General features: G+C 44.3%; 1 long non-coding RNA gene across 2 annotated transcripts in view; it reads right to left on the bottom strand.

Moving 5' to 3' along the window:
• LOC131478560 (uncharacterized) overlaps positions 1-24,200 on the bottom strand; it is a 217,982-nt gene that overhangs the window by 192,782 nt on the left and 1,000 nt on the right. For both annotated transcript variants that reach the window (XR_009244548.1, XR_009244549.1), the window contains exon 2: positions 22,334-22,458. This is a non-coding gene — a long non-coding RNA (uncharacterized LOC131478560). The remainder of the gene's footprint in view (positions 1-22,333; positions 22,459-24,200) is intronic.

The raw sequence follows: 24,200 nt of genomic DNA, 5'->3' as shown, positions 1-24,200 counted from the left end.
ACACTGCATCCACATGGCATATTCTCTTATCTCCTCCAGTCTGCAACTCAGTCTGTCATGAACAAAGAACACTGGCCAATGCTCTTTGTTCATGGTGGTCCCTCAGTTTAGGTTTGCCTGGTATTTTGTGGTGACTAGAATCATATTAAGCATTTTGGGCAAGAAATACAGTGTTCCCATCAAATCAAGGGAGTTGTGGTGTTGCTATACCTTATTATTGGAAATGTTTACACTGCTAGCTATGCCATTTCTACACTGTGAGCCTTCTGTCTTTCCTTCTATAATTGGTACAGATTTTGCATACAATATTTAGACTTCTTAGAAAATCAATCATGTGGGTAGCATCATGATTTAGTAGGCTAAGCCTCTTCTGATGGCACTAGCATCCCGTTTAGGTGACAGTTCATGTCCCACCAGCTCCACTTCCGATCAAGCTTCCTGTTTATGGCCTGGGAAAGCAGCATAGGATGACTCAAGTTCTTGGGCCCCTGTACCCACATGGGAAACCTGATTTCTGGCTTTGGATCAGCCCAGCTCCAGCTGTTACGGCCATTTAGGGAGTGAACCATCAGATTTAGGATCTTTCTCTGTGTCTCTCCTCTCTGTAATTCTGCCTTTCAAATAAAAATAAAATAATTTTTTCAAAAGACAATCCTTTTCAATTTATTACAACTATTTACCTCTCATGTGCTTAATGTCCTAATGTGGTATTGTCATTACCTTGGGGCATAGTACCTTCATTCCAACTGTTCCACAGTAATTGGTTGTAGTGGCACTCATTAAGTGTTCAATGAATAGGAAAATTATACAATGAGATATAACACCAATTACAATATAGGAATCTCGGTTGGATCTTGATTTTGAAAAAAATAGATCATACAAAAATATTTTAAGACAATCTAGAAAATTTTAATATCATTGAGTATTGAATGGCATTAGTAAAGTATTGTTATTTTGCTTGGTGCAATAAGGCATTGTGACTGTATTAGAACTATCTTTTTCTCATAGGCCATACATAGTGAAATATTTAGCAGGAAAGTGACATTGTGATGGAGATTTTTTAAAAAATGATCCATTGGGCCCAGTGCAGTGGCCTAGCGGCTAAAGTCCTCGCCTTGAACGCGCCAGGACCCATATGGGTGCTGGTTCCAATCCTGGCAGCTCCACTTCCTATCCAGCTCTCTGCTTGTGGCCTGGGAAAGCAGTCGAGGATGACCCAAGGCATTGGGACCCTGCATGCATGTTGTAGACCTAGAAGAAGTTCCTGGCTCCTGGCTTTGGATCGGCACATTGTGGTCACTTGGGGAGTGAACCATCAGACAGAGGATCTTCCTCTTTGTCTCTCCTTCTCTCTGTACATCTGACTTTGCAATAAAAATAAATAAAATCTTTTTTAAAAATCCATTTAAAAAGGCAGAGAGAGAGCTATTACAAAAACAGCAACTGTTGGTGTGGATGTTTGGTACAGTGGCTTAGATTCCCCATAGGATATCTGTATTCTCTTTCAGGGAGCTGGTTTGGAGTCCCAGCACCGTTTCTCCTTGTAGCCTCCTGTGGTGAGATGACAGATTATGACTCAAGTTCTTGAGTCTGACACCCACCCAAGACCTAGACTGAATTCCAAGCTCCTGGCTCTAACCTGAATAAATCAGCCCTGGAGATTTCAGGCATTTAGGGAGTGAGCCAGCAGACAAAGAAGCTCTCTCAGAACCAACATTGTGGGTAAAGCCACTTCTTGCAATGCCAGTACCCGAGATGAGCACTGGTTCATGTCTCTTCTGATATGGCTCCCTGCTTCTGTTCAGGGAAAAGCAGAAGAGGATGGCCCAATCCTTTGGGCCCCTGCACCATGTGGGAGACCTGGAAGAAGCTCCTGGCTCCCAACTTTAGCCTAGCCCAGCCCCAGGTGTTGTAGAAATCTGGGGAGTACATCAGCAGACGGAATTTCTCTGTGTGTCTCTTCCCTTCTTTGTAACTCCGACAATGTTTCTGTCTTTCTCACTGTGTTTCCTTGCCTTTCAGCATATTCAGACATAAAAGTTTTAAAAATGCTTGGTATACATTTGCAAGGAAAGAATCTTGATTGAATTTGAACTGTAATACTGCATCAAGGTGGAGGACTCCACCAGGGGGGAGGGGCGTGGGTAGGGGTGGGGGGATTCCCAGAGCCTATGAAACTGTCACATAATGCAAAATAATTAATAAAAAAAAAGAATGATAAATTTCAATAATTATTAAAATAGATGTTGGCATACAAAGTTCCATTACATTTTTATAATTCTTTGTATGTTTAAATTCCCAGAGTGAAAGATATTAAAATCTACCTGCTTATCTCAATCTGCTTCACAAAACGCCACACATCTATGCAAACTGTAATGTATTTGGCATTCTATGGAAACTGATTCTTTCTCACACTACATGAAGAGCCAAAGCACTATCTCCTCAGAATCTAGGTAGTGGCTCCCGACATGGATGCTGCTGCCTCTCAGTGGCTTTTTCTGAGGCCCACTTCCCACTTGGGTAGCTCTCTTCTCAGGCTAACTCCACACTCAATGGCTAAAACCTCAGCAACCTGTTGGCATGTATCCAGGAGCGTTTCCTGGTATTTCAAAGTATAATGCCATATTCCATGACCATACCTTCCTCTCTATCCATTTCATGCCCGTCTTGTGTATTTTCCTCTCTTGTCCAGCTCCTTTCATTAATCTAATGGTAACTCTGACCCTTCTAAAGATATTAAATGCCATCTGATTCTGGTATCCCCCAGGACCTGCTGGGGTCTGAGGAATGATGTTACACTTTCCACCCTGAATTCTAAACTAATTGAGATATAAGATAAAAGTGCAAGAGTTGCAGGCCAAAATATCACACTTCCTACTAATAAAGTACAGTTGGAAGACACAGTTTCCATCTCTGGGCAAATTGAACCTCAGCTTCAGAGCAACCTTCCCAAAGAGGGCTGGGACCTACCTGCCACAAAGAAGCTGAGCAGAACATGGCCTGAGGTGGTGGAGCCTTCTCCCAAGAGAAGGAAGTGAGGCAAGGACCAGATTTCCCAGGTTTTCTTCCCAAAATCACCACACAGAGAAAAAATTCTGCCACAGGCCAACCCTAGCCAAGGACTGTCCTTTTCCCTCAGTGTCTTCTAGGGGCCAATGTTTATAGGATGACAGTTTACTTTCAGAAGAGCATCTGGACACCCTATAAGCTTTTTGGGCAGAGTTAGTAAAACACATCTCTACCATGCCCTTTCTTGTATTTACCACACACTGAGGCTGTGTGGTAGCATTCACACTTCCCACCACTGCAGTCACTTCTTCCATTCACCTAACACCCAATACCTACCCACCCCAGCTGCAGTCTGAGGGCATGCAGAGGACAGTGGCTCAAGTATCCCATTTACTTGCAGCTGCTTCAAAGATATAAGCTGTCCTTTTGTCCTAACATAGATGCATTCTGTTGGTAGCTTCGATATTTTGTGACTTTGATGTCATGAAGTGTCCCATGACCCCACAACAATAAATGGAAAACCTAATGACAGCTCGTGTGTGTGTGTGTGTGTGTGTGTGTGTGTGTTTAAGTTTCCTCCATTCCTATGAGTCATACCATTAAATCAATACAGAGTTTCACTCTAAACCCTTAATCAGTTACATAAATGCCAAGGAGCTCCCTCTGACCCTGTGTTATGTTAAAAGTTTTCCTTTGTTCTGTGAAACTTTTGTTCTTGGATTACACATTTCCAGGGCTGACTGCCAACCTCTTTCTTCACACTTGGTGCTCTGAGAGGGGAATGTGTGTGTGTGTGCATTCTGATCTGCAAAGTCACCTTTCCTGTTTTCTCAGCGACCTGAATAAATTCCAACTTTCCTCTGGGCTCTGTGTTAGTGTTTGGTGTGCTTGATTAGCTGAATTGCTTAAAGAAGGTTCCAACTCTACAATTTTCAAAGACACCTGAGTCATACACTGGAGACCAATGGAACTGATTCCTCACAGACTTGGCCTCACCTTCAAAGATCCAGCTGCTGGACCAGTGGTTAAGAAAACAGGGCAGGTAGGCACCTGCCATCATTTTCCCAACCATGCTTCATCCACCCTTCCACAAAGTTCATGCCATCTCTGTTTTTAACAACTTGTTTCTCTCTGTGTTTTGCCTTTGTCTGTCTGCAAATTCTTCCAAGGTAAACGTTCTGTATTATCCTGGGATTGATGCCAAGACACAGTAAGTTAAGCCTCTGCACAGTAAGTTAAGCCTCTGCTTGTGGTGCCAGCATGTGCTTGTGGTTTGAGACCCAGCTGCTCCACTTCTGATGCAACTCCCTGCTAGGGTGCCTCAAGAAGCAGTGGAAAATGGTCCAAGTCCTTGGGCACTCACATGAAGAACTCAGAAAGAGCTCTAGGCTCCTGATTTTGGATTAGTCCAACTCTGGCCATTGCAGCCATTTGGGGATGGAAGATCTCTCTGTTTCTCCTTCACTCTCTGCCTTTCAAATAAAAAGTAAATCCTTTTAAAAATAAAGCTCCATGTTCTTCTTCTTTTGATCTCTTCCAGCCAGCCTCTGACTCCTAGGGGATCTTAATTTACATCTGGGGAAAGGTCAAAGGAAAGAAAGGCTAGGGAGACCCTAGATTTCTTAAATGTGTCATCCATCTACAAAGTTGTTTCCACACATTCTCCCATGGACTATTCCTTCTTACTTTCATCCCCAAATCCACTCAGCATCACCCACTCAGAACTCCCTTTCTTGACATCTTTCCTAAAGAATCCACAATAAACATGTTTTCCACACACAATCACTCTATACCTTACTTCCCTGTCTTATCATCTTCATAAGTCTCTGGTCGGAAATCATTTTAATTGGATGCTTACTTACATAACTGTATGTATCCACTTCCCTCCATTATAGTTTCAACGTGACCAAACGCAGGTTAGGATATTAAATAGTACCTGGGACATGGTAGACACTCAGCAACTAACAATTGAATGAGTAAGTGGAGAACAAGAAGAAGGAGGAAGGCAGACTCCCTTTCCCTTTTGTTCTATTATGAAATTCTTGGTTCCAGGTATTGGACTGGTCCAACACCAGCTGCAGAGAGTAAATCAGCAGATGGAAGATATCCCTCTCTTTCTCCATCCACATATCTCTATCACTGTGTGTATGCCTTCCAAATAAAATGAAAATAAAAATGTTAAAAAATGCGGAGGCATAGGAGGTTCCATAGGGAAAGGTGAAGGCATTCTCTCGTCTTTTGCTGATATGCCCACCTCATATTTCAGTGTGTAGTGCAGGGCCCAGAAGACATCCATAGTGAGAGAACAGTTGAGGAACGTGAAAAATGTCACAAGCCATGTATTTTTCAGGGGCAAAGAACCCTCCAATGAATGTGGGGATCCAGAGTTGTAGAGCCCTCCTATTTAGGCAAGGAGAGGCTGAGCTTCCTCTGGAAAAACAAGAATCTACCCTACTGATTCCACAGGCACTTAAGAAGAGAGAAGGGTTTCCCCAAGACAGGGAGTGACACCTGTGACCATCACAAGACCTTTGGAGTTCCTGGAGCCAAACCTGGGAAGCCAGGGGCTGGAGGCTGCAAGACTGTAGCTCCCGCGGGACAAGCGGTCCTAACCACGCCACTGTTCCATGCCTCTGCTGTCTTCCTACACTATGTATAAGATGCCCAAGGAAGCAGAAGACATTTCCCAATTCCAATGGGGCAGAATATGATGAGTCTAGTTTAAGTCATCCACATACTTTATTTAATCAATCACGACGGGGGGTAGAGAGGGAATACTGAATTGGTGCGGTAGCTCCCGCAGGATTTAGAGAAGGGGACGTGAGGTCAGTTCCAGGAGACACTGGCCATTTTTGTCCCAATCGACAGATGGTATTCTCCAGGCACCATGTCAGAGGAGCAGTTTATTATGGTTTCCTTTCAAATCTCCACATGTTTTCCATTCATGTTCTCTGTCATTACGCCATCGCCCCCTTGCACTGGGTAAAATATAAAAGGCTGCCTTTTAAAATACTGGCTGGGTCATTGAGGCCATTAAACACTTGTTTCCAGTGTTAGTGAAGCTAAAGCAGAGATCAAGGGTCAATGACAGAGAAATTTTTAAACCTACATTGACCTAAGAAGCCAAATGCTACAGAAACCCTATGGGCAGCTTGCCACCTGCCTCTTTCATCAATTTCACAGCCCAAGAAAACAACTTCTGGAATGCATTCCCATGAATCTAATGACCTCAACAAAACCAGGAATGGTGCATTATGAATGTACCCCAGATAGGACTCTCCTGGGGCACCAACAAGGGCTACTCACGTAGCACCCCATGGTCTCTCCTTGACTACTACTGATTCACTCAGTTGCTCTACTGAATTGTTAGTTCAGGTGTCTGTGTTAACAAGATAACACTGAGTGAGATCACTCCTAAGTTCTTTCGAACATGTGGTTGTGTTTTCCAGTCGAATTTGTCTTTAAGTAAACTGTTCCTCTACAGGAAGGCTAGTCAACGCACTAACGGAAAGGGAAGACACAAAACAAGGAAGCTTCAAAGAGAACTGCTGCACCACACTTTAGCTAAAAAGTTAATGTAATCATGAACACTTACAGAGATGATGCTTCCCCTGGATTAGTATTCCTAACCTGAGAAGTAAAAACAAGTGTGTATCCACCCTGATTTGTTAAGAGCACTAGAGCCCGTTGTATTTGCTCCCATCTTGTGTGAGTAGTTTATGAAGACCTTCCAGGTGAACCCATTTTCTATCTTGGAGCTTTTAAGCACCCTGCACTGTTGAAAGGGGGATTCTCACATGACATGAGTAGAACAAAGGGCTGGACACAGTCCTATGTCACAAGTGGATAACTGACCACGTGACAGTAGTCAACAACTATTGCTCACCAAAGCAAGTAGGACATCCCATGTGACAGGTGGATGTGAACGAGCCTGTGGAGTTGTTGGCTACAGACTACATTCCAACAGTGAGCAGCTCTCTTTCCCTGAGGTTGTGCCCCTCTTTCTAATCCCCAGCCTTTGGAATCTGTAGTCAGGAGGGCAAAGGTCTCTGCAATTGTGCAGTTATGCTTCTGGCAGTTTCTGTCTTGCACCTGCTCCAAGGAACTTTTGATCTCAAACACTACACATTTGCCTTGCAGTCTGTGCTTCAAGAGTAACATCCTTCCGCTATAGCAATGGATGACTCATACTGAGTGTTCTGATCTGAAACAAAGGTCTTCATGGTGCAAGTGAAGAATACCAGAGCATACATAGCTGAAGGAAGGGTTTGTGAGAAGAGATTTACAGTATTCTGATAAAAACCAAAATGACTGTCCCAAGGAAGCCTGTATCACACAACTAGTGAGAGAACACACTTCTGTAGAAAGATACAGGAGGCTTTCTCTAAACCCCTCCCCCAACTGGCATGCACAACCACACACACACACATGAAACACAGGTTCTAGCTACAGTCAGCCCTTGTCATAACTTTTGAGCTACACTTGGATAAATACTAACCGGAAACAAATGAAAAAAATTTTCTTCACAATGAATAAATAGGACAAACATGACTTTCTAACTACTATGAACCTGTAGAGATAAGTAAGCATTCATATCTGGGAGCAAGCATTTACCATAGCAGTTAAAACACTGGTTAAAACTCACACATCCCTCCATGGAGTGCCTGAGCTCAGTTTTCAGCTCTGTTTCCTGACTCCAGCTTCCTGCTTATATAATCCCTGGAAGGAGGAAGGTGATAGGTCAAGTAATGGGGTCCCCTGCCACTTAATATGAGAGACAGGATTATGTTCCCCCAGGGCAGCCATTGTGGATATCTAAGGAGTGAATCAACATACAGGAACTTTTGCTCCCTGTTTCTGTCTCTCTGTCTCAAGTGAGTAAATACATTTGTAAAGAACAGTACACCTCTCTGGAGCAGACACTGTGCCACACCAGCCAGGATGGCCATTTCCACCAGCTGCCACAAACCCTGAAGGCCAGCGGGCACACATTGCCCAGGGAAGGGATCTAGGACAAATCAGAATGGGAGACACACAGGGTTTCTTTGACATGTATAAAATGGTTTCCATGCACCAGGCCACTACACCCACAGGTAACCGTAGGAGATGAAAAAGGATGGTTTAAAAGGGGGAATCTGGAGGGCCTCCCTGGGTCAAGCCAAGTACTCACTTATGTGCATGAATCAGGTCTGGTGATTGGCCAGGCCAGGCTAGGCCACAGCACCCACCAATGAATGTAGGAACAGGGCGTTGGCCACACTGGACTGGGCCACAGCATACAGCAGCACTCATGAGAACCAGAACTGGCGGCAGGCCTGGTAGGGGATCTCTGGGGACACCCCTACTAGGCTGCAGCACCCTCCAGTGCACAGAAGAGCCAGGACTACAGGGGGGCTGATCGAAGCTAGCCCACAGCACCTGTCAGCACATGAAAGAACAAGGGGCTGGGTATGAAATGGAGAGGTTTGTAGAGAGTCACCCTAGAAGAGGTCACAGCACCTACTGATGTGTGAGAGAACTGGAGCTGGCGGTGGATTGGCCCAGCATACAACCAAGGCTAAGAACAGTCCACGTAGGAGTTGTTGGAGGTCACCCAACTTGGATGCAGTGTGCACAAGAGCCAGGCTTGGGGGCAGGCTGGGCTGGACTAAATCACAGCAACTGCCAGTTCACACCAGAGCCGGACTGGGGGCAGGACTGACCAGGCAGATTGTCTCACTGGCACATGCATTGCTGGTGCAGGATGTGGGCTGAACCTGACCCTATACCACTTTGTACACACAAGAGCCAGCTCTAACCTCAGAGAAAATCACACAGATATGTGGTCTGACTCCAGAGTGCATGTCATAAGACTGGGTTGCCTTAGCTGCTGACCATTGTGCAAGAATGGAGGGCATATCCAGATGAACACAAAAGAAAAGACATGCAGCTGATCTAAGCTAGCACATAACTCTGAGTACCTCATTAAAAGAAGGACAGGGGCCCGGCGGCGTGGCCTAGCGGCTAAAGTCCTCGCCTTAAACGCCCCGGGATCCCATATGGGCGCCAGTTCTAATCCCAGCAGCTCCACTTCCCATCCAGCTCCCTGCTTGTGGCCTGGGAAAGCAGTTGAGGATGGCCCAAAGCTTTGGGATACTGCACCCACGTGGGAGACCCGGAAGAGGTTCCAGGTTCCCGGCTTCAGATCGGCGTGCACCGGCCCGTTGCGGCTCACTTGGGGAGTGAAACATCGGATGGAAGATCTTCCTCTCTGTCTCTCCTCCTCTCTGTATATCCAGCTTTCCAATAATAATAAATCTTTAAAAAAAAAAAAAAAAAAAAAAGAAGGACAGAAGGACAGTTTAAACAACAGTCCAGGCCAGGCTCCACTACATGCAACTAGCCAGCAGGCCTTAGAAAGAATTTCTCACCTCTAGAGTAACAAAGCCAATAACTTCTCAGAACAATCAAGAGCATTCTTCCCTACATCAGAGCCTCAAAGGCAACATCAAAGGACCATCTCCACTCCCACACACTGATGTAGTGTGACAGCAAGAAGGAGTGCATTCTCTCCCCTCACCCCCACCATGGACACAAGAGGGAAAACTGAAACATTTATTTCACTCATCTTTCCCCTCACCCTGATACTTTCCATCCTAATCGGAGGCCCACATAGATCTGCAATACCCTCATCTTTGTAATATGTATTACAACACACACACACACACACACACACATATATATATATGTACACATATATATAAAGAAATTAAATAATGTGTAGAAAATGTTCAGTGGCCATGGGTGTCTCATCACTATATTGGTTCAAGACATTCTATTCTCTCAAGACAGCTCTAAGCCTGAAAGCTCAAGAGGTAACCATATCTTCTCTTAGCTGTTAAATTATTCTCAATGTTGCACTTGCCCTCTGTCATTTTATCATGGAGTAAATATGTGCTAAAAGTTAGGGTAAGGTGTGTTCTGAACTGTGACAATCTAAGGAAAAGATCCGTTCTTTCTTGGGTGCGAGTATCAAAGCAGAGAAGAGTGTGCTGTCCTACAGTCTCCTGCTACATACTGGTAGCAGTAGCAGTGGCAGCACTCACACAGAGAGCTGTCCAGTGTACGGTCTCACGAGGATCATGAGATGGCCAGGTGAGGAGGAGACTAGGGCAGAAGACTACCAGGGACCAGTCTTGCTTTCACACAAAGTAGCCTTGCAGATGCTTAGACCAAAAGACAGTTCCCAGTCACCAAAACTAGAGAGGCTGCAAGCCACCACAATTGTGCCAGCCACCACAATTTTTATATTTAACAGAAAATGTGTGGGGCGGGGCAGGGCTACTGGCACAATGGAGTAGTAAGTTAATCCTCCCCCGCTAGCATCAGCATCCCATATTGGTGCCATTCATGTCCTGGCTGCTCCATTTCCAATACAGCTCTCTGATTATGGCTTGGGTAGGCAGCAGAGGATGGCCCTAGCTCTTGGGATGTTGACCCACATGTGAGACCCAGAACTCCTGGCTCACAACTTTGGATCAGTTCAGCTCTGCCTGCTGCAGTCATTTGGGGAATGATCCAGCAGATGGAAGAACTCCCTCCTGTCTCTCCTGTTCTCTCTGTAAAATCTGCCTTTCAAATTAAAAAAAAAAAAGCACATAAAACTTTAAAGAGAGTAAGGGGAAGAGAGAATTTTGGACTGACGCCATGGTATATGGGGTTAAGCAACACCTACAGTGCTGACACTACATGTGGGCGCCAGATTGAGCCCTGGTTACTCCACTTTCAGTCCAGTTCTGTGCCTGGGAAAGCAGCAGAGCACAGCCTAAATGTTTGAACCCCAGAACCCATGTGGGAAGCCTGCAGAAAGCTCCTGGTTCCTGGCTTCAGAGTGGAACAGCTATAGCCACTGCAACCATTTGGGGAGTGAAAAAGCAAGTGGAAGATGTGTGTGTGTGTGTGTGTGTGTGTACCTCTCTGCCTCTGCAGTTCTGTCCTTCAAGCAAACAAATTAGTTTCTTGAAGGAAATTTAAATGTTTGCAAGCATGGGGGATAAGGTTAGAGCAAGTTTCCACCTGCCATCTCTATCAGTGTAACTATACCTTCCATCAATGCCTGTTGAACTGAGATGCAGTTCCACTCTGACACTGCTTATGAACCCCCCAGGAAAACACCCTTTCTATGGAGTCAGAACATGACTCACAATGATGCCAAACAATGCTGACACATAAGGCAACCCCACATGGGTGTGCAGCAAAAAGGAGGAAGCAGTTTCATGTCAGTGAACACTAAAATATCCCAAGGAGAAGCCTGACCCCAAAATGTCTACTTTGATTAACAAACTACTTTGTCACTTTTTTCTCCCAATAAAAATAGAAGCTTCCTTCCTGAATATTTATATTCTCATATTCTACCTCCAATTCTCTTAGGCACCACCATAATCTTTCTATAAGAACTTCGCTGCAAATTTCCAGGAACATATTTTCTCAAGGCATTCTCTCATTAAATAAAGGCTAATGTGAGGGCATTTTTTTTTAAAAGCTTGTGGAAAGACAGAATTGAAAAATAAGTGGGTTCAGACATTTGGCCTACTGGTTCATACACACAAAAAGATACTTCTCCAATAAGAATGCCTGAGCTAGGGCTTGGCAGTGTGGCCTAGTGGCTAAGGTCCTTGCCTTGATCCCATATGGCCGCTGGTTCTAATCCCGGCAGCTCCACTTCCTCTCTATTTCTCCTCCTCTCAGTGTATCTGACTTTATATTGAAAATAAAATAAATCTTTAAAAAAAAAAAAAAAAAGAATGCCTGAGCTTGAATGGTACCTTATAGCCATTTTAAGGTATATAGCAGCCGGTCCTATATATAAACTAAAAGTGAAATGTCAATGAGCTAATCATAGGTAGTGGTTAGGACTTGTTTTTTTGTTTTGTTTTGTTTTGTTTTGTTTTTGTTTTTGTTTTGTTTTTGTTTCTGTTTTTTGTTTGTGTTTTTTTGTCGTTTTTTTTTTTTAACATATTGGTTACTCAAAACCATGTCAATTACATAATATTGCAAATTGCTGTTGATGTTATTATACTGGGACTCTTAATCGACTGTGATGATATTCTACCAGCTCTAACTTCAGACCAGAAATGGTCTCCCCAAGAAACTGTTCAACCCATCTGGACAATTAAGCAGCTTGACTCTACGCTTGGTATATGTTTGCAAAGAAAGAATCTTGATTGAATTTGAATTGTAATACTGCATCAAGGTGGAGGAATCCACCGGGGGGGGAGGGGGAAGTATGGGGGGACTCCCAGAGCCTATGAAACTGTCACATAATGCTAAATAATTAATAAAATATATATATATAATAAAAAAAGAATGCCTGAGCTTGAGTTTTGGCTCTGTTGCTGACCCCAGCTACCTGCTAATACAGACTCTAGTTGGCAAGAATAATGACTTAGGTACTTGGGTCCCTGTCACTTACACAGGAGACATGGATTGAGTTCCTGTATCTTAGCTCCTGGCTTTAGGCTTGGCTCATTTCTGACCATTGCTGATATTGGGGAGTGAACTCGTGACTAGAATCTCTCTCTATCTCTCACTCTCTCCCTCCCTCCATCCTTACCTACTTCTCTCCCTTCCTCCCTCCCTCTCTCTCCCTTTCTCTTATTCTTTCTATCCATCTTTCTCAAATAAGTGATTATTCTTTTAAAATAGAAATTGGAAATTCTCATTTTTTCCATAATACATTTTTCATTAACTCTTTAAATACTTCCCACGTTTTCAACCTCCACAAGACATAACAGACAGGGCCTGGCACAATAGCCTAGTGGTTAAAGTCCTCATCTTGCATACGTCAGGATTCCATATGGCCAACAGTTTGTATTCCAAATTCTCCATTTCCCATCCAGCTTTCTGCTTGTGGCCTGGGAAAGCAGTCAAGGACAATCCCAAAGCCTTTGGACCCTGCACCCATATGAGAGAAATAATCAGCAAAGATAAGAAGTGCATAAAATTGTTAGATTAAACCTGACTTTGATAGCAACTCAGACAGCCATGGGTGCTTAGTTCTGGGATTGCAGAACCAACACCAAGTAGATTAAGTCATGTGAAACCAGCTCACCGCCCGAAAACTGTGGTGCTGCAAGTTCATCCATTTCTACATTCAGCAACTTTGCAGAAGAGCAAATGAGGTGTACACCTGCCTAATCAGAAATACACCCTCAACTACTTATTCCTTTGCTAGAGTGAGTTTTATTTCTGAGGGTAGGTCAAGGGGTTGTGGGCACAGCCCCGAGGTACTGGCTTCTCGGGAGGCAGAATGAGGCTGAGTTTCCTCCAAGCAAAACAGCTGACGAAGAAGCTGCATTGCGGCTTTGAGGAGTCACGGTGAGTTAAAAACCAGAGCAAATCTCAACCAGAGTGGAATAGTGGTCATTGTTAACAACTATTGTCTGTGTGGTTTGTGCAAGACACTAAGCAGGTTACATCCTTTCTATTAATTAATCACTAAGATAAGAGGTTGCTATGTCTTTTTCTTTAAATGTTAGTGTTTCCCAATAGTCTGTCTTGACTCCTCAGCTTTTTTTTTCCTGGGCTGGTGAGGAATTAGGAACAGAGTCCTGAAACAACTTGTCTGAACTTGAATATCAAACAGTAAAGGAATGACTCAAGCACAAGCAAAGTCAGGTTAAACCCACGGAATGAGGTACGAGGGAGGTAGGATAGGGAAGGGGCAAAGACAGATTGGTTCACGTGGATTAGAACTAAGGTCAGGAGAAGTACACAGCACTGAATTCTCCTTTAGCTGCTTCCTGAGGTGTCCTAGAAATAAAAACAGCCACTGAGATGAACCACACAAGTAATGGAAAAATTACACTGACATGAAGAATTGCATTCTTCATGTTAAAAATGGCATTCTAGGGCCTGGCGTGGTAGCCTAGCAGTTAAACCCCTCTCCTTGCATGCACCACCATACCATATTGGTGCTGGTTAGTGTCCCAGTGACCCCACTTCCCATCCAGCTCCCTGCATGTGGCCTGGGAAAGCAGTAGAGGATGGTCCAAAGCCTTGGGACCCCGAACCTGCGTGGGAGATCCAGAAGAATTTCTCCTGGCTTTGGTACGCCTCAGCCTCAGCTGTTGAGGTTACTTGGGGAGTGAACCAGTGGACAGAAGATCTTCATCTCTGTCTCTCCTCTGTATATCTAACTTTCTAATAAAAATAAATAAATCTTTTTTTTTAAATGACATTCTAGAGCATGGTGTGATGGCTCAACTGGCTAAGCCTCCGCCTTCAAATCCACACATCCCATATGGGTGCTGATTTGCTGGTACATATCCCAGCTGCTCCACTTCCCATCAGCTCCCTGCTTGTGGCCTGAAAAAGAAATATATGTGGCCCAAAGTCTTGGGACCCTGCACCCACATGGGGAACCAGGAAGAAGATGAGTGGCTCAGCTCTAGCCACTGCAGCCATTTGGGGAGTAAACCAGCAGATGGAAAATCCTTCTGTCTGTCTCTCCTCTCTGTAAATCTTTTCCAATTTAAAAAAAAAGCATCCTATTTATTCAATCCCTATTATGTCCCATTCTGTGTTTAGAACAGCAATAAAAAGATAAACAAATGGTGGACATCAGGCACTTCATTTAATATCCAACTTGGAATGCCCACATCCATATTGGATTGCATGGGTTCAAGTCCAGCTCTACATCCAATTTCAGCTTCCTACAGATGCACACCTTGAGAAACAGCAGATAGGTGGTGGCTGCAGCACATACGTTCCTGCCATCCATGTGAGAGGCTCAGATCGGGTTCCAAGCTGTTAGTTCTGGCCTCAAACACCCCTGGCTATTGCAGACGTTGGCATTTGGGAAGTGAACCATCACACAGAGTTCATTCTCTCTCTCTCTTTCTCTCATGTTATGGAGAGCAAGGGAGATCACACCAGACACAAGTGTGGGTTATATGAAAGAGTCTTTATTAGTAAAGCTAATAAAACACCTGCTACTCTAGGAGCCACTGGCACATCTGGAGTCTCACTTTCTTAATTGATAGCTGCAGTTGCTAGGCAACTGTTCATCTGGTGACAACAAAAATTAGCAAATGAAAAATCACAGTGGCAATCCAGTCAGAATTGAAACCCTGAGTCAAAAAATGGTCATTACCATGAAATCTGTCCATTGAACTGAAAATCTATGTTCCAACTTCTGCAACAATTTAAATTATCCTAAGAGACATGCAGCAAACAACCTGGACACACTTACAAAACTGCAGACATTCACCTTTTCCTGGCTTCTCTGCCCACATTCTCTGCTAGGCTTAACCTCTCCTAGAACTCTTGAAAGCACACAAAGTAGGAATACAAAACATCTTAGTATTTACATCTTTGCTGACTCACCCAGGCAGTAAATAGAGGATGAGGAATACCGATACACGTGGGACATGTTCCGGGGCTACCTCTGTCCTCAGAGTCCATCCATGAGAAGTAAGAGAGTAAGAGAGCAAGCAGGTATGCGAGAGTATAAGAGGCAGAGCACAAGTGACAAAGTGCATGACTCAGAGAGTGAGCAACTTTTACGGGGCTTCAGAGGGGGAGTGCTTACGCAACAACACAACACTCCCCTCAAGCCCCAGGTAATGATGGGTACGCACTCTTTGAAGAACAGATGGGCAAAGAGCATTACACAGGTTGGGCGAAAGAATGACGTCCAAACTCATGACCCTGAACTATCTGCCTAAGACCATATCACACTCTCTTCCCCTTTCAAATGAAATAAAAAAATTTTTAAATGAATTTTTAAATTTTATTTTTTAAGATTTATTTCTTTTTATTGGAAAGGTAACTTTACAGAGAAAAGGAGAGATAAATATCTTCTTTCCATCCACTGGTTTACTCCCCAAGTGGCCACAATGGCCAGAGCTGAGCCAATTCAAAGCTAGGAGCCAGGAACTTCTTTCCGGGTCTCCCACATGGGTGCAGGGTCCCAGGGCTTTGGGCCATCTTTGACTGCTTTCCCAGGTCACAAATAGAGAGCTGGAAGGGAAGTGGAGCAGCTGGGACGTGAACCAGCACCCATATGAGATCCTGGCATGCGCAAGGCAAGGATTTAGCCACTGAGCCATTGTGCCAGGCCCCAAAAATGATAAATTTTAGGGGCCCAGCACAACTGCCTAGTGGCTAAATCCACACAATTAAATTAAAAATTAATTAAAATTAATTTAAAATTAATTAAAAATCAAACTGTTACTTTTTCAAAATCACCACTGCTTAGACTTCCAGTGAATATTTTAATGGGTCTGAGCTGGGACCCAGACACCCACTCCCAAGTCATTCTAAGAAGCAGCCCAGACTGAGAACCACTGATTCTAACCTAGCTCCAGGGAAGGGAAATGGCTGATTCTGAGGCAAGCCACATGGGCAGTCTGTGGCTTACCCAACTCTCCTCTCTGGGTGCTCGGTAGCTCCTCCTTTAACTATTCCTTCCTGAAATTATGCCCATGTGAAGTCTGGCCTGCGTCAAGCCTGGCCCACTTCCTCTTTTTTAGTTTTTTTTTTTTTAAGATTCATTTAATTCTATTGTAAATAAAATTAACTAATTATATATATGGAGGATGAGATACAGAAAGGAAGATCCTCCACCCATTGATTCATTCTCCAAGCGGCTGCAATGGCCGGAGATGCGTCAATCTGAAGCCAGGAGCCAGGAACCTCTTCCAAGTCTCCCACACTGGTACAGGGTCCCAAGGCTTTGGGCTGCCCTTGATTCCCTTCCCAGGCCACAAGCAGGGAGCTGAGAGAAGCAGGGCTGCTCAGATTAGAACCGGTACCCATATGGGATCCCAGCACGTGCAAGGTGAGGACTTTAGCCGCTAGGCTATTGCACCAGGCCCACAGTTCCTCTTTTTAAAACTTGCATTGGTTACCCTTCCAGTTCCCGGCCACCCTCACTGCTGCCCAGAGAACTCAGCAGGAGCACACGTTGCCATCTGCAATTCTTTCTTCTCTCTCAGGGTGCCATCTGACAGAACCAAGGGAAGGCTCCTTGGCTCCACCCTTCATTCTTCACTGGCCTGAGCAGAGCATACCTAGGAGAGTCACATAGACCATGATGTCCTCCCTACTTGCTTGAATATTGGCTTCCAGTGCGTAATGTTGCTGCCACCCCTCAGGGGCCTGCTCCATAGATGACCTAACTAGGCCCTGAGTAGTGGGGCCATTATTGGCTTCATAGGATTGCAACAACAATCTCCAAAAAGAACAATTCTCCAAAAAGAACGATCCTCCAAAGGCAGGCAGAGGAAGGGCCCCCCCTTCTCAGTCTCTCTCCTCCATCTCAGCAATGTACTAGTTTTGAGTTTATATTGGCAAGTGTTCTTAGAACCTTTACTTGCCCTGTACCTACCATCCTGCACCCTCCTGGTCCCACCCTCCTACAGCCAGGAACCACTCCTGGAGACAGGATTTACTACTTTTCACAAAGTGTTTCTATACTTGAATTTCACCGCCTATTGGCTTGCCATTAAACTCAGGAACATCTTTTTTAGAACTGGTCACATTTTTCTTCCAACTATTTATAGAAATTTTTTAATTCGGGATCACTCAGAATTGGTTGCTCAATATAGTATCTGGTATTTGGCAAGAAGTTTGCAATAAATTATAAAGCAGCAATTAAAGCTCTACCTATTGAAATCCATCCACCTAGGTTAAATCCTCCTTTTACATGATCTTTATCAAGCTGAAATGGCTTCCTCTTCTCTCCTCCTACATTCCTCTAACAGCTATTTTTGTTGAATGCTTTTTGTAACTTTTTATTGCTTCATTTGTCTTTTATTTGAAAGTAGCTACAGAGAAAGAAAAACATATTCCATCTGCTGGCTTACTTCAGCCAGAACTGGAGTAGGCCAAAACCAGGAACCCAGAACTCCAACTGGATCTTCCACATGGGCAGCAAAGATACAAGTATGTGAGCTTCATCCACTGCTTCTCTAGATGCACACTATGCTCATGAGAATAGATGGGATTGACAGTAGAATGCAGCACTCAAACCAGGCACTTAAATAAGGGAAATGGGCATCCCAAGTGGTGGCTAAAGCGGCTGCTCCAAATGCCCACTCCCAACTGAAAGCTTATAAGTTGTTCTAAGACCACACAGACAATAATGAGCAAAATCAGAATCCAATGGTATTGGATTAAACAGCACCTCCCCTAATTCCACATCCTCCAGAGCCCAGGATGTGACTGAACTGGAAAATAATAACTTTACAGATACAATCATGTTAAAATGAGGTCATGATGATGTGGAGAGGGCCCTAGACTCAATGATTCATGTGGGATTGTTTTTTTGTTTGTTTGTTTCTTGTTTGTTTTGAAGATTTATTTGTTTTTATTTGGAAAGCAGATCTGATTTATAGAAAGAAAGAGACGGAGAAGAAAATCCTCTATCTACTGGTTTACTCCCTAAATGGCCACAACTGCCAGACCTGGGCCAATACAGAGCCCAGGAGTCCCTTCCAGGTTCCCCACTGTAATCACAGGGTCCCAAGGGTTTGGCCCATTCTCCACTGTCTTCCCAGGCCACAAATGGGTAGCTGGATGGGAAGTAGAGCAGCTGGGACATGAACCGGGGCCCATATGAGATCCCAGCATGTGCAAAGCAAGGATTTATCCACTGAGCCGCCGTGCCTGGCCTACAACTGATGCTTTTATGAGAACAAAATCTGGACACAAAAACATGGGAAGAAACACAGGAAAGGGCAGAGTGAAGATGGTTGTAGGCACAGGAGTTCACAGCCACCTGCCAAGGAATGCCAGTGATCATGAGAAGCCAGGAAGAGTCAAGGAAAGATACGCTCCTAAAGCCTTCAGTGAGGGATGGTCCTACCAATGTGGGGCTTCCAATCTCTGAAACTGTAAGACAGTTAGCGTTTCTTGTTTTAACTCACCTCATTGTGGCAGTTTGTGAAAACACCATAGGAAACCAACAGTAACCTATGTCTAACAGATGCCCAGCATCCTTATTCTTACTTTTTCAAGATTATATTTATTAAAACAAACAAACAAAAAAGGTTGTACTTACTAATTTGGAGAGAGAGAGAGATGCTCTGATTCACTTTCCAAGCATTTGGGCCATCTTTCACTGCTTCTAACAGATGCATTAACAGGGTCCTGGATGGGAAGTGGAGCAGCTAAGAATGGAACTGGAACACATATGATGGCTTAACCAGCTATGCCACAACACCAGCCCCCAAGTATTCTCATTTTTAGACACCCAGATATGCAGCAGTATGTTTACAGCATCTGTGCTGCACCCTGAACAGACCACTTATTAGATGCCTTTGTAAGGATACTTCAAAATTTCATAGAAAATATACACTATGAAAAAAAAACCTTATGTATGGATTTTAACCTTTTTTGCACCGGATAAAATTATCTTCTAATACCATTTGCCTGTAATTTTTTTAAATACTCTAATAGTCCCTTGAAGGAGGCAGATAGTGGAAGCTATGTTAGGGTAGAGGGAAGAGGTAGAATTACTGCCAAAAAAGAGAAGAATGAGTATGTCTGCTTACTTACAAATTTGCACAACTTTCATGACAAGCTGACTCTGTGATTCTGCAGAGCAAGGAAAACAAGTTTACCAATGAATAAAATATGATGCAGGAAGTAAGCAAGGATTGCAAAAGGCAGGCCAGTCACTGACTGCCTCTGTGATTACACATGTGGCATTTAGATGCAGCTGCCTTGATCCATGTGAATGACCTTGGGAGCACTGATGCATTGATTTAAAAACAAAACATCTACCTTTCTTTCTTTAAAAAAAAAAAAAGTGCATTTATTTTAATTAGAAAGACAGATCAGGGCCCGGCGTGGTGGAATAGCAGCTAAATCCTCACCTTGAATGCACCAGGATCCCATATGGGCATCAGTTCTAATCCCGACGGCCCCACTTCCCATTCAGCTCCCTGTTTGTGACCTGGGAAAGCAGTCGAGGACCGCACAAAGCCTTGAGACTCTGCACCTGCGTGAGAGACCCAGAAGAGCTCCTGGCTCCTGGCTTCGGATCAGCGCAGTATCGGCCGTTGTGGTCACTTGAGGAGTGAATCACTGGATGGAAGATCTTTCTCTCTGTCTCTCCTCCTCTCTGTATATCTGACTTTGCAATAAAAATAAACAAATCTTTAAAAAAAAAAAGAAAGATCAGATTTTTACAGAGATAAGGAGACAGAGAGAAAGATCTTCCATCTGCTGCTTCTTTCCTCAAATGGCCACAACATCCAGAGTTGATCCAAGCTGGAGCCGGGAGTTTTGTCTGGGTCTCCCACGCGGGGCAGGGTCCCAACTTTGGGTCATCCTCTACTGCATTCCTAGGCTGTAAGCAGGAAACTGGATGGGAAGTGGAACTGCCAGGATATGAATCAGCACCCACACACAATGTCAGTGCTTGCAAGGTGAGGATTTAACCATTAAGCCATTGCATTGGGCCCAAAATATTAAACTTTCGTCTCTTAAAAATTCCCAAGCTCCTCACCTGATCTCACATACTCCCTGATCCCCACTCCACAATTCTCACTTCTAATTGAGAGCAGACACTTCACTTTCTAGTTGACTACATAAAAAAAGGAACGAATACAGAAAATGGAAGATTCAAGGCACTAGAAATGAAATTATGTCAAGAGCAGGGAAAGAGACATGTGGCAAGGGACATGAAAGGTTCAAGAACCAGAGATGTCTGTCATCAACTTCTGTAATCAGAAGTTGCAACAGGGGACCAGCACTGAGGCATAGCAAGCTTGTCCTGCACCTAAGGCCCCAGCATCCCATATAGTCGATGGTCTGAGTTTCAATTGCTCTACTTTGAATCCAGCTCCCTGTTAAAGTGCCTGGGAAAGTAGCAGAGGCCAGCCCAAGACCTTGGTTTTCAGTACCCATGTAGGAGAGCCAGAAGCTCCTGTCCTCCAGCTTTGGACCAGTCCAGCTCTGGCTATTGCAGCCATTTGAGGAGTGAACCAGTAGATGAAAGATCTCTTTCTCTCCCTCTGACTTCCAAGTAAAATAAGCAAATCTTAACAACAACAAAAAAGCGACAATTCACTGATAGTTGTCCACTCTTGGCAGTGAGCGCAGAGGGCTCACTATTATTCCTTTTAGTTTGGTGAATTTTAAATGTCTTATTTTAAAAAGAAAAACCATACAAAAGCAAGTTCAAGATGGCAGCACCAAAACTGGTGCATTAGACTGGCAGCTTCCAAATCACTTGCCTTGGTGGCGGCTGAGACCTCTTCTGCAGCAGCGCTGAGAGGGCTGTGGTGAAACAGCCCATTCCCAACACAGTCTCTTTGAACAGAATCTGTAAACACACACACACACACACACACACACACACACAGACACCATAAAACACTGCCTTGTACTTTGTCCTCCCATTCCTGAGAAATTAAAGGAAATGATCATTCAAAAAGACTAAGGATGGCTAACACGTAGATGACAAACTTTGTGACAACTTCCCTATAACTGTGAAAACTTGGAAACAATCTAAGGTGATAATGAAGAGGGTTCCCCCTGCTTCCTGTCCTGGTCTCACACTCAGCCTAGTTGGCTGTGATAGCCCCCAGCTGGTCTCTCTGCTTCCTCTACAACCTACTGTCTGGTAGCAGCTGGAGCAGTCCTTTGAAAACACAGTAAGACTGCTCCTTTGCTTCTGTTAAAACGTTCTTGGCACCCTTACTGCTGGCCCCAGCTCTGAACCTTCTGGGGCTTGGATTGCTGCAGTAGCTCCCTCCATGGTCTCCACTCCTCCACCTCCCTCAGCACAACAGCGAAAGTGCTCCTTTTCCAATCATAAATTGGATCATCCCACTTCGCTGCTCAGCACCCTCCAGTAGCTTCTGGTCTGACTCAAAGTAAACCCACATGATTCACAGCAAAGCCAGAATGAACTTGCAGGTTGGCACAGAGCAGTTCATCTATTTCTTGGGCCTATCAGAGGCTGTTTGTTGGCTGCTCCCTGTGCTCACACCCTCTCTTTCCATAAGCCCTGAATCAATTCCTCTTCACTGAGCACCCTGCTTCAAGCCTTACCATTCCATAAAGAATCCCCTTCCTGGGTTTATCTTTACCTGTTAGCATTCGTCATCATTCATCATCTTCTATTGCACTAAATAACTTAGATAAAATGTGTCAAATGTCTATCGCCCCTGCCCTAAACAAACTTAAATATAAATTCCTTAGGCATCTGTAGATTTTTATCTGTTTTGCTCATGGTTGCCTCCCCAACACATAGAACAGTTGCTAGTGCATAATAGGCATCTGTATGAGTTCATTTTTCATTAATATAGAAACACCAAAGGCTCAGTACCTTACGGAGAAGGAGTGGTTCCAGGGCTTGGTGCTGGCATCACTTCAGCTCTAGTGCGGCCCTCACAGTGGGTGGCATCACAATGGCAGCAGCGTAAGGATGGGGAAGAGCTCCCCTGGTGAGAACTGAAGCCAGAAAGAACATACACTAACAAACGTCCTGCCAAGAACAACCTCATTCCTTCTGAGGGCACACCGCCCCCCTCTCCGACCTGGTACTATATGTAGCCTTTTTTTTTCATTTATTTGATAGGCAACGAAAGACTGTGACAGAGATATCTTATATCCACAGGTTCACACTCCCAAATGTTTCAACATTTAGGGCTGGGCTATGTTGAAGCCAGGAGCTGGGAAATTCAGGCAAGGTCTCCCTTGTGGGTGGCAGGGATCCAACCAGAACCAGAACTTGCATGTTGCCTGCCACATACTATAGCACTCATACTTACAGGAAGCTGCATTCCAAAGTGGAGCTGGACACTGGCACCTGGCCTTCACACTGACTGTGGCCATGTCCCACAGATTCTCTAAGTTGTTTTTTTTTTTTTTTTAAGACTTATTTATTTTTATTGGGAAGGCAGATCTACAGAGAGATCTACAGAATGAGAAAGATCTTTCATCCACTGGTTCACTCCCAAGATGAGCCGCAATGGCCAGAGCTGAGCCAATCCAAAGCCAGGAGCCTCCCAGGGTCTGCCACACAGGAGCAGGGTCCTAAAGACTTGGGTCATTCTCTGCTGATTTCCTAGATCACAAACAAGATGCTGGATTGGATGTGGAGCACCTGGTACATGAACCAGCATCCATACAGGATGCTAGTGATGGCAAACGGAGGATGAGCCAGATGAGTCATTGCACTGTCTGCACTTTGCAGATTCCTTACCACTGCACCAGTCTCTCACTCTCCACCTGGTCCCACCCCGGGGATCAGACTTTCAATACCAACACATGAAACTTTTGGGGGAGCAATGACATCCACACCACAGCAACATTCAGTTTATTAAATCAAAGAATCAGCCACTAATGTGATGAAGAGAAGATTAAGTAATCAGAAAAAACTACTTGCACTATGTGTCACTATGGGGAAAAAACATACTCACGATATGATTGAATGTTAATGTGAAAACCAGAATCCCTGGGTTATCAAAACTACATTGGCCTGGCTTCTGCAATATTGTTTTTCTCCAATTCTGCTGCTTTCCCTTCCCTTAGCTGGCTTTCTCCAGTTTGTCCTGGGTTGTCTTATCATTTTTGACTCGACACTGACTGGTCATCACACTTCTCCAATAAAATGAAGAATAGTTACAATGTCTAAAAAAGACTCAATGGATGAATATTAAGAGAATAAATAATAAACTACATACTATGTGTCAAATAGCTTCAAAAACTTTATATATACTCCAACAGCTCTGGAAGTCAAGTACATCTCCCGCACCAGATTAATAAATAAGAATAGAGACTAGCAAGGTGGTGCAGCAAGCTAATCTTTTGCCTTGAAACATCAGCATCCCATATGGGTGCTAGCTCAGGTCCTAACTATTCCACTTCTGACCCAGCTCCATGTTTTTGTTTTTAACATTTATTTATTTTGGGGCCTGGCACGGTAGCCTAGTGGCTAAAATCCTCACCTTGCATGAGCCAGCATGACATATGGGTGCCGGTTTATATCCTGGCTGCTCCGCTTCCCATCCAGCTCCCTGCTTGTGGCCTGGAAAAGCAATAGAGGATGGCCCAAAGTCCTGGGACCCTGCACCCGCGTGGGAGACCTGGAAGAGGCTCCTGACCCGTGGCTTTGGATTGGCTCAGCTCTGGCCATTGCAGCCACTTGTGGAGTGATCCAGTGAATGGAAGATCTTTGTTTCTGCTTCCTT

Source organism: Ochotona princeps, chromosome 2, assembly GCF_030435755.1.
Source record: "Ochotona princeps isolate mOchPri1 chromosome 2, mOchPri1.hap1, whole genome shotgun sequence".
Lineage (NCBI taxonomy): Eukaryota > Metazoa > Chordata > Mammalia > Lagomorpha > Ochotonidae > Ochotona > Ochotona princeps.
This window is presented reverse-complemented; position numbering and strand designations above follow the sequence as displayed.